Source organism: Silurus aristotelis, assembly GCF_946808225.1.
Source record: "Silurus aristotelis genome assembly, chromosome: 4".
In the NCBI taxonomy this organism is placed as follows: domain Eukaryota; kingdom Metazoa; phylum Chordata; class Actinopteri; order Siluriformes; family Siluridae; genus Silurus; species Silurus aristotelis.
The window spans coordinates 22,991,391-23,008,473 of NC_139577.1; positions in this window are offsets into that span (position 1 = coordinate 22,991,391).

A 17,083-nucleotide genomic window follows, 5' to 3' on the forward strand; every position below is an offset into this window, starting at 1 on the left:
TCTAAATTTTCCTGCCCTGACAAATCGACAGAACTTGAATTAGCTGGATAGATGAATCAGATTAAGAAGAAGTCAAGAAGCTTTTATTGTAATTTCAACCATATATAGCTGACGAAGTACTCAGTGAGATGAAACAATGTTCCTCCAGAACCCTGATGCTACATACAACAACAATCAAACAGAAAACACAGGGCTAAGGACAAGTAAGTGTCCTCGCCACATAAAGTGCATGTGTGCAACCTGGTGCAAACGGTGCAAAGACAACACAAGACAGTGCAAAGACAACACAAGGCAGTGCAAGACAATACACAAAACAGCTCCGCCAGTAAGTGGCGTGATTATTAGTGGTGTGAATATGACCTCTGAGTCCTGTGTCACACCCTGCTGTTGATGTGAGGGTCCCAGCTGTCCCATCTGTGAATCATGGTGCCTCCTGGGTGGAAATCAGGACTGCTCCTGCTCATCTTCTATTATGTGATTATTATCACATTTCTTCTGCTGGAGCTAGTCGCAAACACACCTTTTCCCCTCTCACTCTGCTTACTGCTTAGTGGTGAATGTTTCCCAGGTTGCACTAATGCTGATCGTCAAATTTGATCTCCAATCAGTATTTTACTATTGTAACATTTATCAAAGAACAGAAAAAGGAATCTGTATATAATATAACAATATACACTGGGGAGTGGTAGCTCAGTGGTTAAGGCGCTGGATTACTGATCGGAAGGTTGGGGTTTCAAGTCCTAGCATCGCAAAGCTGCCACTCTTGAGCCCTTGAGCAAGGCCCTTAACCCTCTGTGCTCCAGGGGTGCCGATAATGGCTGACCCTGCACTCTGCCCCCAGATTTCAAGCAAGCTGGTATATGTGAAGAAAGAACTTCACTGTGCTAGAATGTATATGTGACAAATAAAGGAAATTTTTATATTCTATATTATATACAGTGTTAAACTTTATAAAAGCTTGATATGTCCTCTCAATTTCTGTATTAACGATATTGTGGAGAGGTGTGAGCTGTTTTTCCAGCAGGGGGCTTACACTCCTCCCCTTTCCTATTGCCCTGCTCACCTGCAGCTAAGCTATGATTAGCTATATACAGAAACATAGCAGTGACATCCTCTAACAGACTTGCATAAATATTGAATGTTTAATGCCACTGTACTGCTAGAAATAGTTAAATATATAGAGCATCTCATTATCTGACGAACAATGTTACCAATATTTAATTGACCTATGTGAAAATGCTTTCACATGTTTTAGCAGTAATAATTACCAGATAACATTTTGCCAGGTAATAAAATCCAGTGGCTTTCAATGAAATGCAATTTCCATAATACAAAGATTTTATATACAGTATCTCACAAAAATGAGTACACTCCCATTTCAGCAATTATTTTATTATACCTTCACAAAGGGCAATACTATAGTAATAAAACTTGGATATATTTTAGAATCTTCAATGTGCCGCTTTTATAGAAGTACAGATTTACTGTCCTCCGAAATTAATTCAACATACAGCCATTATTGTCAAAATTGCTTCCAACTAAAGTGAGTACACCCTAAGTGAACATGTCAACAGTGTGTCCAAACGTGTCAATATTTTGTTTGAGCACCACTGTTATCTAGTACTGCCTCAATCCTCCTGGGCATGGAATTTACCACAGCTGCACAGGTTGTTGCTTGGATCCTCTTCCACCCCTCCATAATGACATCATGGAGTTTTTGGATTATAGACACATGCCGCTTCTTCACTATGCGCATGTGGATGCCCCACAGGTGCTCAATAGGGTTCAGGTCAGGGGACATATTTGGCCACTTAATTACTTTCACCTTTAGCAAGGCATTTGTCATCTTGACGATGTGTTTGGGGTCATTCATATGTTGGAAAACTGCCATTTGGCCCAGTTTCTGAAGGGCATGTTCTGCTTCAGAATGTCACAGTACATGTTGGAATCCATGTTTCCCCCAATGAACTGCAGCTCCCCAGTACCAGCAGCACTTATGAAGCCCCAGACCATGATGCTACCACCACCATGCTTGACTGTAGGCAAGACATAATCTTTCTGGTACTAAAACACCTCAGAGAACAAATAAAGGGTCATCAATGCTACTATGTAACACTTCCCAAATAATTTTAATAAAAACGGGTTAGGGTTAGGGTTAGTAAAAAAAAAAAAAAAAAAAGTAAAAGTAAAAAAAAAAAATGTGATGAGGACAACCTATTACCAAGACTTACCATTCATAATGAAGAATGAATCCAAATTGACTAATGCTTTTTCATAAACACATTATATATATATATATATATATATATATATATATATATATATATATATATATATATATATATATATATATATATATATATATATAATATTGTATATAATATATATATTATATATAATTGTTTGTATTTTTCTAGTAATCTTTATTATTTTGAACCCTACAAAATTTAGAGAAGATGGTTCTGCATTTATCTGCATTTATACTTCTCTGCATCATTTTTCTCATAGAGATCAGTGAATATAAGAGTTGTGCATGCCTTTAAGCTGAGTCTGGGCAATGTCACTCAGATGATTAGAGGCTATTAAATCAGGTACGGAAGGAAATGCCATAACAGGGAGTCATCTGTCTTCTTGCACTTTTCCCTTTGCACATAGTACCACCCACACACTGACATGCATATCATTTTGTAAAGGAAGGTAAATACTTCAAGTCTATTGAAAGGTGAATTTACCACTAAATTCATAAATCCACACAAAGGAAATGAATCGAGAACAAGGCAAATTTACGGAAGGTGATGTGAAATACTACCACATATCAGGAGTGATATACCAGCTGTTTTAGCTAATTTCCATGACCTGAGACAGATTCTGTCTGGGGTTGTCTTTGTGGCTTGCATAGCAAATGTAGTCAAAGGAGACAAGATACTTTAATTTGTCTTGTGAGCCTCAATGACATTCTCCACCATGGCTTTTTAATATAAAAAAGTTATTCTGTACAATATTCTGCTGATAGTGGTTATGATCAGAAATCTTATTTGAGTCAGCAAAATATTGTCTAATACCATTTCATATATTTATTTATCTAAGAAAGTAAATTTTTTTCCAGAATACTCAGTGCATACTACCTCATTTCTATCTAGCACATCTGTCATCTGTGTGTGATAAATACAGAGAAGAGATTCAGCATGTTTTCCATTATTTTGAAGAAAAAAAAAAGCCTAAACCATGACTTTTATTATTTAGATATTATTATTTGTCAGTCAATATAAAGACAATATAAAAATGTATTTTGGGGTGGCATGGTGGCTTAGGGGTTAGCATGTTTGCCTTATAGCTTGGGGGTTGGGGGTTGGGGGTTGGAATACCACTAGAGTTTGCTCGTTTTCCCTATGGGTTTCCTCTGGATACTCTGCATTCCTTCGTATTTCAAAGATGTGAGTTAAAGGCGGTTTGGTGTGTCCCCTGCCTTCTTTATCCAAAATGGTTATCCAAAATGGATGGATAGTAAATCGGACTATTGTAAGCCATCACTAGTTTGTTTCAGCTTAACCTATTTCAGAATACATCAGTCTGTGTTTTTACAAACAGAAATTCACAGTGGAAACTATTTCTGGATGCATTGAGGTCTATAAGCATTGACTACAACAGTCCTGTTTTTGAAAAAACGAGGCTCAAAATGGAACTGAGGTGTTTTTTGCTAATCTCCTGAAGCACTATATATATATATATATATATATATATATATATATATATATATATATATATATATATATATATATATAAATGACAGCTTGAAATGACAGGAACTGTAATCTTAAGAACCTTTACTGAGTGTACACACACCTGAACTTCACTTCTGAAAGGAACACACACAACCATTGCACAACCTTCCCAGGAGTCCTAGTAACACCCACCCAGTTCTCTTAAAGGAACCCCACTATTGCAATACTCAACCAAACACTACACTAACATTAAATGTCTAAGATAATGTCTTTACTAGAAGTAATATATAATTCTATTATAATATATAAGTTTTAAGAAGGGGGAGGCGCTGGGTTGCCGATCGGAAGGTCTGGGGTTCGAGCCCCGGTATCGCCAGGCTGCCACTCTTGGGCCCTTGAGCAAGGCCCTTAACCCTCTATGCTCTGGGGGTCCCTTACGAGGGAAATATCAAGGTCCGTGACGTCGGAGTGACGTGGGGCCGCCTTCCCGTGGGCTCACCACCTGCAGGAGGGACCGTAAGGGACGGTGCTGTGAGGATTGGGCAGCAGTCGAAGGCGGGGGCCTGCTTAGACTGCTGCCCCCGCGACCCGAATTACGGATAAGCGGGAGAAAATGAATGAATGATGAAGTTTTAAGAAAGAAGTTTCAAGAGTTTAATGGTAGTGTTCACATACAGTTGTGGCAGATGTAGATTTGGTTAATAAATGCTGGAGTATTTCTATTACTGGTTCATTTTTTACATTGCTTAAAACATAAAGCACATTAAATGGCCCACAAATTAGCAGATAAATAATCAAAAAGCAGGATTTTCACTAAGCTTTTCTCAATAGACATGTGAGGTGTCAAAATGGCAAGCTGTTATTTAGCCGTGTTCCCTGTGGGCTACTTCTGGGTGATTGGATAGCTGCATGGGCCTGTGACAGCATCACTGCTTCTCTTTAATCGACAGCTGCAGGTTCATTGTCCCAGAAGGCCTCTGTACTGCCAATCAACCAAATCATAATATCCGCTTTAGTATGGCTTCAGAGCCTGAATTTCGTCCACTGAAAGCTCAAACCTAAATATTACAGAATATTGCAATAGAGCAGTGCGGCATATACTTTTAATGATTAAACTGGTATTTGTTCAGAGAGACATACTGTTTTTAAGCTTATGGAATAAATTAATTATATTGGGCAATTGATTTGTCTAGTAATGCTACATAAAGATTTTTCTACTTTCATAGAAAATATTTTATCATATTGACTGTTAGTTACTTTCTCTAAAATGTTTTAAACACAAAACTGGAAAAATGTCATTTAAAAATGTTGCTGATTTGCATATATTACTATATTCTAATCTGTGTCTTATATTCTGTCATTGATGTGCCACTGTAAGTGACATTTAAAGAAACTAAACAAATTATTTTGCTTAATTTAAATTCAGATTCTGTGAAAAAGTGGCATAAGATTGAAATTGTATTTGATCTATATCATGTTTAGTGAAAAAGCAAACGTATGAGAAAAACACATACTGCAAAACCTGATACGTGCTGCAAAAGTAGTGGACATCGATTTGTGCTTTGGGACTGTTTTCTTTCTGATGGTTCACAGGGTCTTGTGAAAATAGCTAAACACATATCAGTACAAACCTGGTGTTTTGCAGTGTTTAATGATTTACTAATTATTTTAAACCGTGTAACTTATTTTTGGCTTTTTGGCATTATTTTTTTTCTTTTCTTTTTTGCTCTCTTTTTATGCATTTAAAAGTAAATAACAAATAAGTAAAAGCAACAAGATTGCAGCTTTAGCAAATAAATAATGTCTCTGTTCCTCCTACTTAACTGAAAAAGAATCCACCCTGCTAATACTACAAGAGTCCACCCTGCAATGAATTAACTGATGGCTCACATTATTTACTCTCTAATGTGATTTACAGAGAAACTGAATATCTTGCCTATTCCTGTGCTTCCTTATTGCTCTTGCCAGCCCAAACCACTGTAATATAAGGTTAATGAGTTACATGGGATTAATGCAGGTCTGAGAAGAATAACAAACACACACACTCTTGCTGGCCTGTGTTTTAAAGGACTACCACTCCTAGAGAAGTTCTAATTAAATGTACAGACATGTTGTTTGAACATAAAATAAGATTCCTGTTCTTTTCACTTTACGTGGAAGACAGCGTCCTTGGCCAAGCTTAGTCACGTGTGCATGCGCATACGAGTGAAGGAGTGTGTTGGGTGCTTCTGTTGTGAGTGTGTGTCTGCGCACGCAGCGTCAGAGCGCCAGCCTGCGTCGTAAATATGCAGTGATTCATATGAAAGAGTGGCAAGGCAAACGTGTGTACAAAGTCCATGTGGGTTTAATCAGTTCGTATATTAAGATCTGTTCATTTCTGACTCAGACACCTTCTATAATCTAATTCCTGCATGACTGCACACTGCATTCCATTGTTGTTTATACTAGCCCATCACAGAGAGATTACTAATATGTTACTGGGTTGGCCAAAATGGTAAACGTGGTTCATGCCATGGGGGCACTAGACACCCCTAACCATCTCTTAACTACAACCCCTTAACAGAATGCAAAGCCAAAGCACTGGACAGCCCAATGGAGAACATGTAGGTGATTGATGCATGAAAGCATCACTGACATTATCCTGATAATAATGTGACTTGGTCACAGATTGGTATTTCAACAATATGGTGGGGCGAGTCAACTTCTAATAGAAACTATTAACACTATAAAACTATAAATACATTTGGAACATTGAGGTTTGAATTGAAAAGAAATTTCCACATGAACTAAAGATAAGAGAGAAGTTAAGTGATGCACTCGACTCGTGTTATTCTGTTTTAGCACACAGAATAATTTATTTTTGAGTGTGTGTGTGTGTCTGTGTGTGTGTGTGTGTGTGTGTGTGTGTGTGTATATATATATTGACACACTGTATGTGACTGAAAAATCTGATGATCTGAGCACTACATAAAGCTTTTCTATCACTGATTACACTCTGTATATGTTTATGTTTAAACACTGAACTACAGTTCAACTACATGATAATGTATGATTCTGAACGTTTAGGACAGTGAGTATAAATCGTTCATGTGGAGTGGTGACATTAGGAAAAGCATGTGAATGTGAATAAACATATGCAAACTATCTTTTTGTTTTCAAGCTTATTAATAGCAGGTGCTTCTTTATTTGTTTAAGAATATTTTGTGGTATGTTAACAACAATAAAGATATACCACTGTGGTCCTCAAAAATCTTTCCTGCGTAGCTCATGAATACACAAATGTTCTATAAGCAGCCTTAATTTTATGCGTCAAGCTTTTATTCATGTGTTTAGTGATTAAGTAGACATGGACTCAGTGTTCCAGGCTTAATGATATCAGAGGAAAACACGTGGTACAGTGCCTACACAGATAGGTGTGTGTGTGTGTGTGTGTGTGTGTGTGTGTGTGTGTGTGTGTGTGTGTGTGTGTGTGTGTGTGTTTGTGGTTTTATAAATCTTGGTAGGGACTGAATGTGGGTAGTTTTTTTCTCAGATTAGCATTAGGTTAGCATTAGATTTAGATGTACATATCACATTAATTAGTTGTTTTAATAATGGTGCTGTAGTTAACAGTTCTCTCATGGATAGTAAGACAAATGCATGTGTGTGTGTGTGTGTGTGTGTGTGTGTGTGTGCGTGCGTTCGTGCGTGCGTGTGTGTATATGTGTATAGAGTGTATATGACTTGTTGCATGGACACGAACACTTATACAACTATTTCTATTTGTTTGAAGTTTGTTATGGCAACTTGGTGCCACAGTGGGTAGCTTTTCCCGTCTCATAGCTTCAGGGTCCTGGTTTTATCATGAGCTCAGGCTAATGTCTGTGTTCTCCAGCTTCCCGCCACATTTTACAAACTTACAATTGTATGGACAGCTTACGCTTAATTGTGCTAAGTATGAAGTGTGTGTTTCTTGCAATAAACTAGTCCTTATCCAGGGTCTACTCCCACCTCCCAGGATATGATAAACACATATATAGTTTACATATGATAAACACACATATATTGTTTGTTAGTCTAGCTTTTTAATGTACATGATAATCAGGATAACTACCTATATTACACGATGTTAATGTCAAGCACACAAGCAGTTAACATTTATAAGATAATGGCCGCTAAAAGAAATCTTACAGGAAATCCAAAACATGTCAACACTGCCATCTTGTGGAGTAACGTGCGAAATACATTAAATAATAAAAGTTGCCGCTAGGGCACATGGCTCGCCTGTAGATCTTACAGTTCAGTGCAATGTTTTGCATTGCTCTTGTGCTGCCTTTGTATTGCAGAAAAAAAATCCTTTCGTTTTATATTTTATGTGCAAAACATATTTAACTTCATTTAATGAAGATTACTATTAACAACACTATTTTAGTTAGCTACATGTTCACACCTTTCCATTTACAATGAAATGCTCTACGTAAATTAACTTGTACATTCATATTTTAGATTATATTTGTAAATTATGTAAAGCATAACACCGTTTAATGTGACTGTTTGTGTTAGATTAAAGCACTATCAGTGAAGTTAGACTGGATGAAATCAGGAACACAGGTGCAAGCAGCATTGAAAAGATTTTCGTTTTCAGTGTTGGCAGGGTCAAATGAAAGGTTCCCCTCGTTAGGTCAACATTGGGTCAGTGTTGTTCTTAGAGCACTCCTTTGCCAACATTGGCTCAATGTTTGCAACATCTTGTATAGGAAAGACCATCTAAGCCACCCTGGTAACAAACTGTCATTAAACCAACATTAGTAGTTTGTTGCCCAGGAACAGCAATGATAAGACTTCAAAATAAAAATATTGACCTCATCACTTTAAAGTGAAAGAAGCATATAAGTGAGACATCACCAAAATGGAAACTTTCAGCAATGCCAAAAATACATATTTGCCAACCGGTAAGTGCTAAAAGAGAAATAAACTGTTTCAGAATTACTTTTACTACGGAAAAAGCCAAGTTATGTTTAAGAAAAGTTTTTAATCAGAACATTACAAATGCAAATAAGATGCTAAACAGCCTGAACAGCTCAGCATATGTTTGGCAGATGGGAGCTTATCAGTCCAAGCTGTATTTTTCACCAGGGACAAACACAAAGGCCACACACACAATGAAAGGTTTAAGTACAAGTGCTTTAAAGATTACAAAAAGAAAAAAATAGAAATGAATTGAAACAAAAAGCTTGAGATATGTTTTAAGAAAAACTATATTCTTGTCCTTACTTGTCAGTTTGGACTCCTACCACTTTTTACTGTTTTTGTTGTTTTTTTTATTTGCAGAATTAGCATGAAACATGTTGATAAAGCTTGTCAAGTATAGACATAGTGTAGTAACACAGTAGTGTAGTGTAGTGCATGCTTTGGCTTTATAAACTAACTAAGCAGGCAAACTTACTGTAGCATGTATTCATTTCAATTCAATTCATTTTTATTTGTATTGCGCTTTTAACAATGAACTTTGTCTCAAAGCAGATTTACACAGATAATGTGGTGATAAAAATGTATAAGATGTTCTTTATAAGTGTACGTTTGTCCCTGATGAGCGAGCCAGTGGCGACTTTCATACCTTGTATATTGCTTCGTCTATTTATTTGCCAGCTAGCTTCTCAGTTCACTTTCTAGTTTGTATCTTACAAGATAACTATTCCATTTCCAGACTATGGGGAAAGTAGGCAAATCATTTAATGAGGGTTATTGTTTCTAATCAATCAAGAAATAAATGTAGAAAACAACAATCCAATAATACATTGTTTCAACAACAATACAAAATGCAAATGTCTGGAATTTTGCAGCTATGATTTAGATTACAGTACAATACTATCAAAACCAAAACAACCCCCAAATTCTATAAAATGATTGGGTTTTTTTTAACACAGTTGTACAAATGACAGAGCAACCAAATACCCAGACATCATTTTATGCTTTTAAACAATTTGATTTGCTAAATCAGATTTGCATAATTTGGCTTAAATCCTAGTTATATTATGAATAGTATTCCCCATTTCAACACACTGCTTGTTCTAAGAGCAGTCACACTTCACTGCAGTGTTTCTCTGTTTGAATAGAAGGAAGGAGTGTGACTCATAGGCCTGTTGTGCAATCATTTGCTCAATTCAATCTGTTAGAAAAAACGTGCCAAAACTTTCCTATAAACTGGAGCTTTTTAAGAAGGCTTGCTGAAACTGAAAATATCAAGTTACCCTGAGCAGAATGAAGCCAGGTTAAGACAAAGACTTAATTCAACTTAACTCACTGAAAATTAATGTTGTTTTACTGTTGATAAAGGACCAACATTTCTAGTTATGAAATGTTTGCACAGAGGTGCATATAAAAAGCTACTCTAATCCTTAAAGTATGGAAGTGGCATTTTAGTGTATTGTTTTTTTTTTGTTCCAACTGATGTACCTGGTTTGGAGTGGAAGATCCTGAGTGGCCTGTTATAGAGCTATGACCTTAACCCTGTTTTAGCTTTTAACCGTTGGAATGAATTGGTATGATTACTTTTCCCAGGGTTTCTCACCCTACATCAGTTCCTAACTTAACTTTGCCCTTTGGCTGAATGAGCACAAATCTCCACAAACAAATTCCAAGATCTAGTAAAACATCTTCCCAGAAGAGTGTCAGTTATTACAACAGCAAATGGGGACTAAGTATGGAATGGGTTTTTTTTTAAAGCACATACAAATCCTATGGTCAGGAGTCCACTAAATTTGTGTCCATATAGTGTACAAGCAGATCCAAGGTTTCAGCTCCTTGGATCTGGTGCTTATGTTAGAATGGTGGGCAACAAGGATCCTATATAATCTATTACAAAAACCATGTACTCACATTTACATTTCACGTTTACATTTATATACATTTGGCAGACACCCTCATCCAGAACAACTTGCATTCATCCCATTTAGTTAAAGGTTAAGGACCTTGTTCGTGCAGCTTAACTGTAATCGGGTTTGTATTTGCAACTGTCTTGTCAGAAATCCAACATCTATTTACTAAGTTCTCTTCATTTATTCAGTTATTTATATTCACATTCAACTCACTTACATCTAGGGTCAATTTTGTGTGGCTTAATTAAATGTTTTAGTTATTTAGGAGGAAACAGGAAAGTCCAAGGGCACCCATAAAGACATGAAGACCTCCTATTCAAACGCTGCACATGTGAGCATTACTATACATTTATTTCCCCTGTCCCACACAGTTTTGTAAATTATTTTCTATGTTGATGCATGTTAATGACCAACAGAGAAGCTATCAGATTTCACTATCAAATCTTAATATAATATTATAAATTCATGCTTTTAAGTTAGATTCTTTTATAAATAGTTCATTGATAAACCTTGTTTATCCAGACATGCATTTCTGCTAGAAAGTACTCCGCAAGCATGAGGGAAAAATCTAAGTATTTACGTTATAATGCTGTCTGAATCAACCCTTCAGCATATCGCACATTAGCAGCATCTAGTGTTCCAACGGACAAATAGCAGGTAATAACACCTACAAATGGGTTGAATCTCTGCAGATGATGCTTGCTGTTTCAATGATACAATAAAAGTATCTCTAAAAAAAATTTTTTAAATACACAACAATACACAAACAAATAAACTAAACCGGCCTGCCTCAGTTGTTTTTTTTCTTACTTTCAGTGGAACGTGATTTCAGTGTTAAATTATTAGATTATAATTATTCCAGGTCATGATCCTTATATTATTTAGCATCAACAGCTGTTCTTCTTTTTGCTTGATTTTCATATTTATTGTATTTGTTTTACAGTAACAATGCAACTCTTGTACCTTTGTAACTTTTTTTTTTCATGAAGATTACTAATTTTAAAATCTATAATCTATGATTTAAATCTGTGGTTGTCTTTGCAATGTTCCTTCTTTGACTTTGTCTTTAAGTGTTTGCTGACTGATTACCAGTTTTGGCATATACACCCAGAGATTGGCAATTGAGTTCATATGTATCTTCTTTGGACATTTGCACATAGTGTTTATTTTATCTCCATATCTGTGACATAAATTCATAATACAAATATTAAGCAAAATAGTTATTCTCTAATGACAGCTGTGACCTGCTGATGTGTTTCTCCCTCACCTTTATCATGTGAGTGCATCAAATCCATGAAGGATTTACATCCTCTAACCCCTTTAACACACACATACACCGTTTCTGAAGCTTTAAAAAAAGAAAAAGTGAGTTATTGGTAACTTATAACCTTACTAAAAATTATCCTGGATATTATCACTGATTATGTAAAATTAAACATGATCAAATTGCCTTCTTAGTAGCAGGGTTGGAAAGTGTGTTCTACTTAGGTTTCTGCCCAGGGGCTCATAATTTACTAATCTATCCCTGTATATGGTACTTAAAATCTAGTGTGAGCTTATATAAACTAAAAGAGAACCTAATTTAATCACATTTTTTAACACCAGAAAACATTTACAGATACATGTTAGTGTAATGTACTGTAGTGTAGTGCTGGATCAAATTGGATACAAGTACATGTTGCTACAATGTGCATAAAGCTGAGTTATGTTTTTCTCATTCTTGTTTGACACTCATTGTTTCAGTGTAATGGTTGTTGATTTGGATTTGCATTTCACTATCATTGTCAGAAAGTGCCATTATGAAATTTTTTCAAGGCACCTAGTTCTTACATTTGTTTTTAAATTGTGGCCTTATTAGGTCACAATTAAATTGAAAAAATATTTGATAATTTCTTTAAGACAAAGTGCTTGAGTTGGTAACTTGTAGTCATATGTAAGCTTTACCTCTGGGCATGATCTGTGAAACCCACCGACAGATATATGGTGGAGAACCATCTTTACCACCTACTGAAAATAAAACAGAGATATATTATATACCGTATTTTCCGGACTATAAGCCACTACTTTTTCCCCACGTTTTGAACCCTGCGGCTTAAACAACGAAGCAGCTTTTTTCCCAAGAAACTGAGCCCCATAACATTAGACCAATGAAATTGCCGAACGGGTTCAGGTTAACCAATAAAATCTCTTTATATTAAATAGCGCTCCCACCCGCACCACATCATAAATATGGATGAGGTTCCTCTGATGTTTGACCTGCCGCTCACTCGGACTGTCAACAGGAAATGCGAATCATTCGTCACGCTGAAAACAACCAGGCATGAAAAAACGCACTTCACCTGTGTTCTGAGCTGCACGGCATCGGGAGAAAAGCTTCACCGATGGTGTTTTTAAACACACGACGATGCCAAAAGAAAAACTCCCGAGAGAAATTGTTGTAAAAGGAAGGAGGAAGACAGTGAACAATGATTTTCTTGGTAGGCTACTGTTTAGATACAAGCCGTTGTAACGCGTTGAGTCTGGGTCATGGGAGAGCTTGCTAACTCCAGTTGCAACAGAAATTATATAAGCACAGACAGGTTTCCAAAACTCGTGTATTTTTATTTTTCTTATCAACAGCGTTACAGGTTAGTCAAAGAAACTTAGAAATGAGCATCAGAAAATAATAAGGACATATTCCTCGGTCTTGCACACATGCAGTAATACCGGGAAAATGTGGCGGCAACCTATTCTCAAAATGCCGCTCTGCTCTTAAAGGAGCCACAACATATTTCACCCGTTACACCATGTAACAGACACTGTCTTTCATTAAAGTTGTGTAAAGTTCATTAGTTTCAGTGTAGACAGGTGCAGTATAGACAGTGTAGTTTCAGGCTTATAGACAGGTGCGGCTTATTTATGTTCAAAATTCAGTGGGTGCGGCTTATATATGTGCGCTTTATAGTCCGGACATTACGGCAACTGTTATATGATAAATGTTTCATAGAGAAGTAAGACATCTTTGTATGGAGATAGGATGTCTGTGAAATCAGAACAGATAAAATCTTTATTGTGTTGGAAAATGCACTGACACACATGATAAAGACCTTTGGCAAGAGACTGGAATATACTGTTTGAAGGGCTGAGAAAAGGAAAATTATCCAGTAATGTTATGAATAGGGTTCTGTTTGTCAGCAGCTTTTACTGGACCTGCTTGTCAGTCAACTGTCTATCTAGTGCAGCAGATACAATTAGATATTATATTTAATAAATACACTTAATATTACTTTAACAAGGTTTTCTTGTGATTTTGCAAAGCAAGATTGACAGCTAATGACTGCCAAAAATAATGACTTTGATAGCATTGGGAAAACGCTACATTAGACAGGAACAAGTTTCAGGCTACACAACCGGTTGCAGTTACCACCTGAAAGACCAAAGGAGACCAGTGAGGGCTGATGATGATCTTATATGAGCAGCCTCTAATGTACTAGCACTCAAGGACTATTTCATGACACATAAGGTCCCTTTGATGCCTTAAAAATAGAATGAGGTAAGTATGTCACACACACACACACACACACACACACACACACACACACACACACACACACACACACACCAGAGGTGGGAAGTAACGGAGTACAAATACTTCGTTACTGTACTTAAGTAGATTTTTCTGGTATCAGTACTTTACTCCACTATTTATTTTTCACTTTTTACTTTTACTCATTACATTTTTACACAAATATCTGTACTTTTTACTTCTTACATTTTCAAAACAGGCTCGTTACTTTACTTTTAATCCATTGATTTGGTGAAATATCAAATTTCTGATTCCAGCCAAACAACCGATTTCCTGTTACTGCGCGTCTGTTTCAATCCGCTGAAATACATTCATTAGGTAACAACATGGGCGTAAATCCCAGGGGGGGACGGAGGGGACATGCCCCCCCCCCCATCCGAGGGTTGTGCCCCACCAAAAAAAATTATCTAAAAAATATCGCACTCTTTATTGTAAACAATATATCTATGTATACCTATATAATTGTGTAAGTAGAAAAAAAAATGCATTTAGAAACAGTTCCCCCCCTCCCCTTCCTCACAGTGGTTTGACCCACTGCCTGCTTTCCCAGTTCATCTCACCTACTCTACACACATGAGTCAGGTGTGTGACTGCGGCTCGATTAATGTTCAGCTCCATTAACTAGCGTATTTTATTCACTTTAAATAAAGCGATTCTCTTTAATGTAGTTGATGCAGACACATTTATAAATTAGTTGCGGCAAAAATGCTGATTAGCGATGTAATTTTCCATGAATCTGCTCTATTAGCGATTAAAATATGACTTATCTAGTGAACGTTAGCTTGTTTACAATAGCTTGTAGCATAGTGCACTGACACTAACACACCAAAGCCGTTTTCCATGCAGTGTTTTTTTGGGACGACTTGACATAATGTTAACTTAACATTACCGGCCACAATTAGCATATTGTTTATCTGTGCATTTACTAAATGAGCACTGTGCTACATCCGAACTGACCCCACTGTATTTTTATAATCAGTTTCTATTCTGTTCTTAAGTGTCTAAATTAATTTTAAATAAAATGTTAAACTTTTTTTTAATTCCTTGTTTTGCTTTGTCATTGAACCTGAGAAAAACTTAAACTTAATAACCATAATGACGCAGTCTCCATGCTACAATAATAAAAGCAAAGTGTTTCACTGTGGGGACACTGTGTCTTTATAAGTACAATTTGACTGTATTATTTGTGTCCCCCTTCAAAAACTGCTCATGAGAAATTTTATATTGATTGTCCCCCCTACTGTTAAATGAAATTTATGCCTATCTATCTATCTATCTATCTATCTATCTATCTATCTATCTATCTATCTATCTATCTATCTATCTAATATTAATATGATGTGAGGTCCAGTTAACAGCTAAAACAGGTAGAAGTAATAACTACTTTTTACTTAAGTACATGTCAGAGCCAAGACTTCTTTACTTTCACTTAAGTAAAAAGGTATAATCAGTACTTCAACTTTTACCTGAGTATTTTTAAACATGAGTATCTGTACTTCTACTTAAGTAATGGATGTGTGTACTTTTGCCACCTCTGACACACACACACACACACACACACACACACACACACACACACACACACACACACACACAATCATAAGGACAAAATAGGCAGCTGCATTCATGATTTCTAATTTAGGCCAAGTGAATCTACAGTCAATGCTGAAATTTTTTTTTTATTTGTATTCAGGGCTTGTTAGATATGTGTTCCCTCTGCGCTGCTCTTCTCCCTGTACACCAGTGACTGCACTGGTTAGGTCCCTCTGTCAAGCTCTAGAAATTCGACCAATGTTTTATCATTTTGGCCTTATTTAAAAGAGTGAACAAATCTTTGTGATGACAGGAGGCTGAACAACAACCATGAGCTGAACACACTTATTTATAACAGTGGAAATTTAGGAGCACTTTTACCATCCCGAATAGCACTGTGGCTGCAGTGGAGTCATTCAGGTTCCTGGGATCTACCACCTTTCTTCAATAACTTAAGAAGTTCAGTGTGACACACGAGCTGTGGACGATGTTCTACTCAGCCGTCATTGAGTCTGCCCTGTGCATAAACGTCCATTATTGTGATTTGATGGTCAGGGAACCAACCCCAGCCATTAGGGTTGCACAAGCCTTAGTGCCGGTCCCAAGCCCGGATAAATGGGGAGGGCTGCGTTAGGAAGGGCATCCAGCGTAAAAACATGTACCAAAATAAACATGTGGATGATCCGCTGTGGCGACCCCTAACGGGAGAAGCCGAAAGAAAGTTTAGTGTGATTTGATGTTCAGCCATCAAATCAGACATTAGAAGATTACATGGTTACAATTTTAAATGTATGAATTGTATCTAGGAGCTTCTGTATAATGTAAAAACTACTGTATAAATCCTATTCATTATTGATAAATAAAGAGTAAAGTCCTATGTGTCTGATGGTTTCATCCTTCTATATAAATCTACCCATGTAGAACGTAGTTCTGCGAGTACCATATTCCCACCACATTGTGAACCAATGTGACCACAAAACTACTTTGTGCATGCGTACCGTTGTGAAGTGAAAATATGATGTGATATATAATTTTCAATAAATTATGTTGTGGATGTGTTTTATATAGATATTATTCCATGGAAACTAATGGAATAGCTCTTGACAGATTTGTTTTGTGCTCTAAATGACAGCTTACAGAACCACAGTTTTGTAAACTGAAAATGACTACTGACTTAATTTCTAAAATCACCTGTAAAATAAACTGCATGTAGCATAATATACTGCTTCCCATATTTGTAGATATGTGCAATATGAACTGCCCTCTATAATTCATACTAAATGTTTTTAACCAGGTATATAAATCAGCAGATTAAAAAGGGCATTACAAAACACGTAATCTGCATCAGCACAATCATACCAGTATGGTTTGGATATATTCCTGGAATCATATTTTTTTAGAAATCA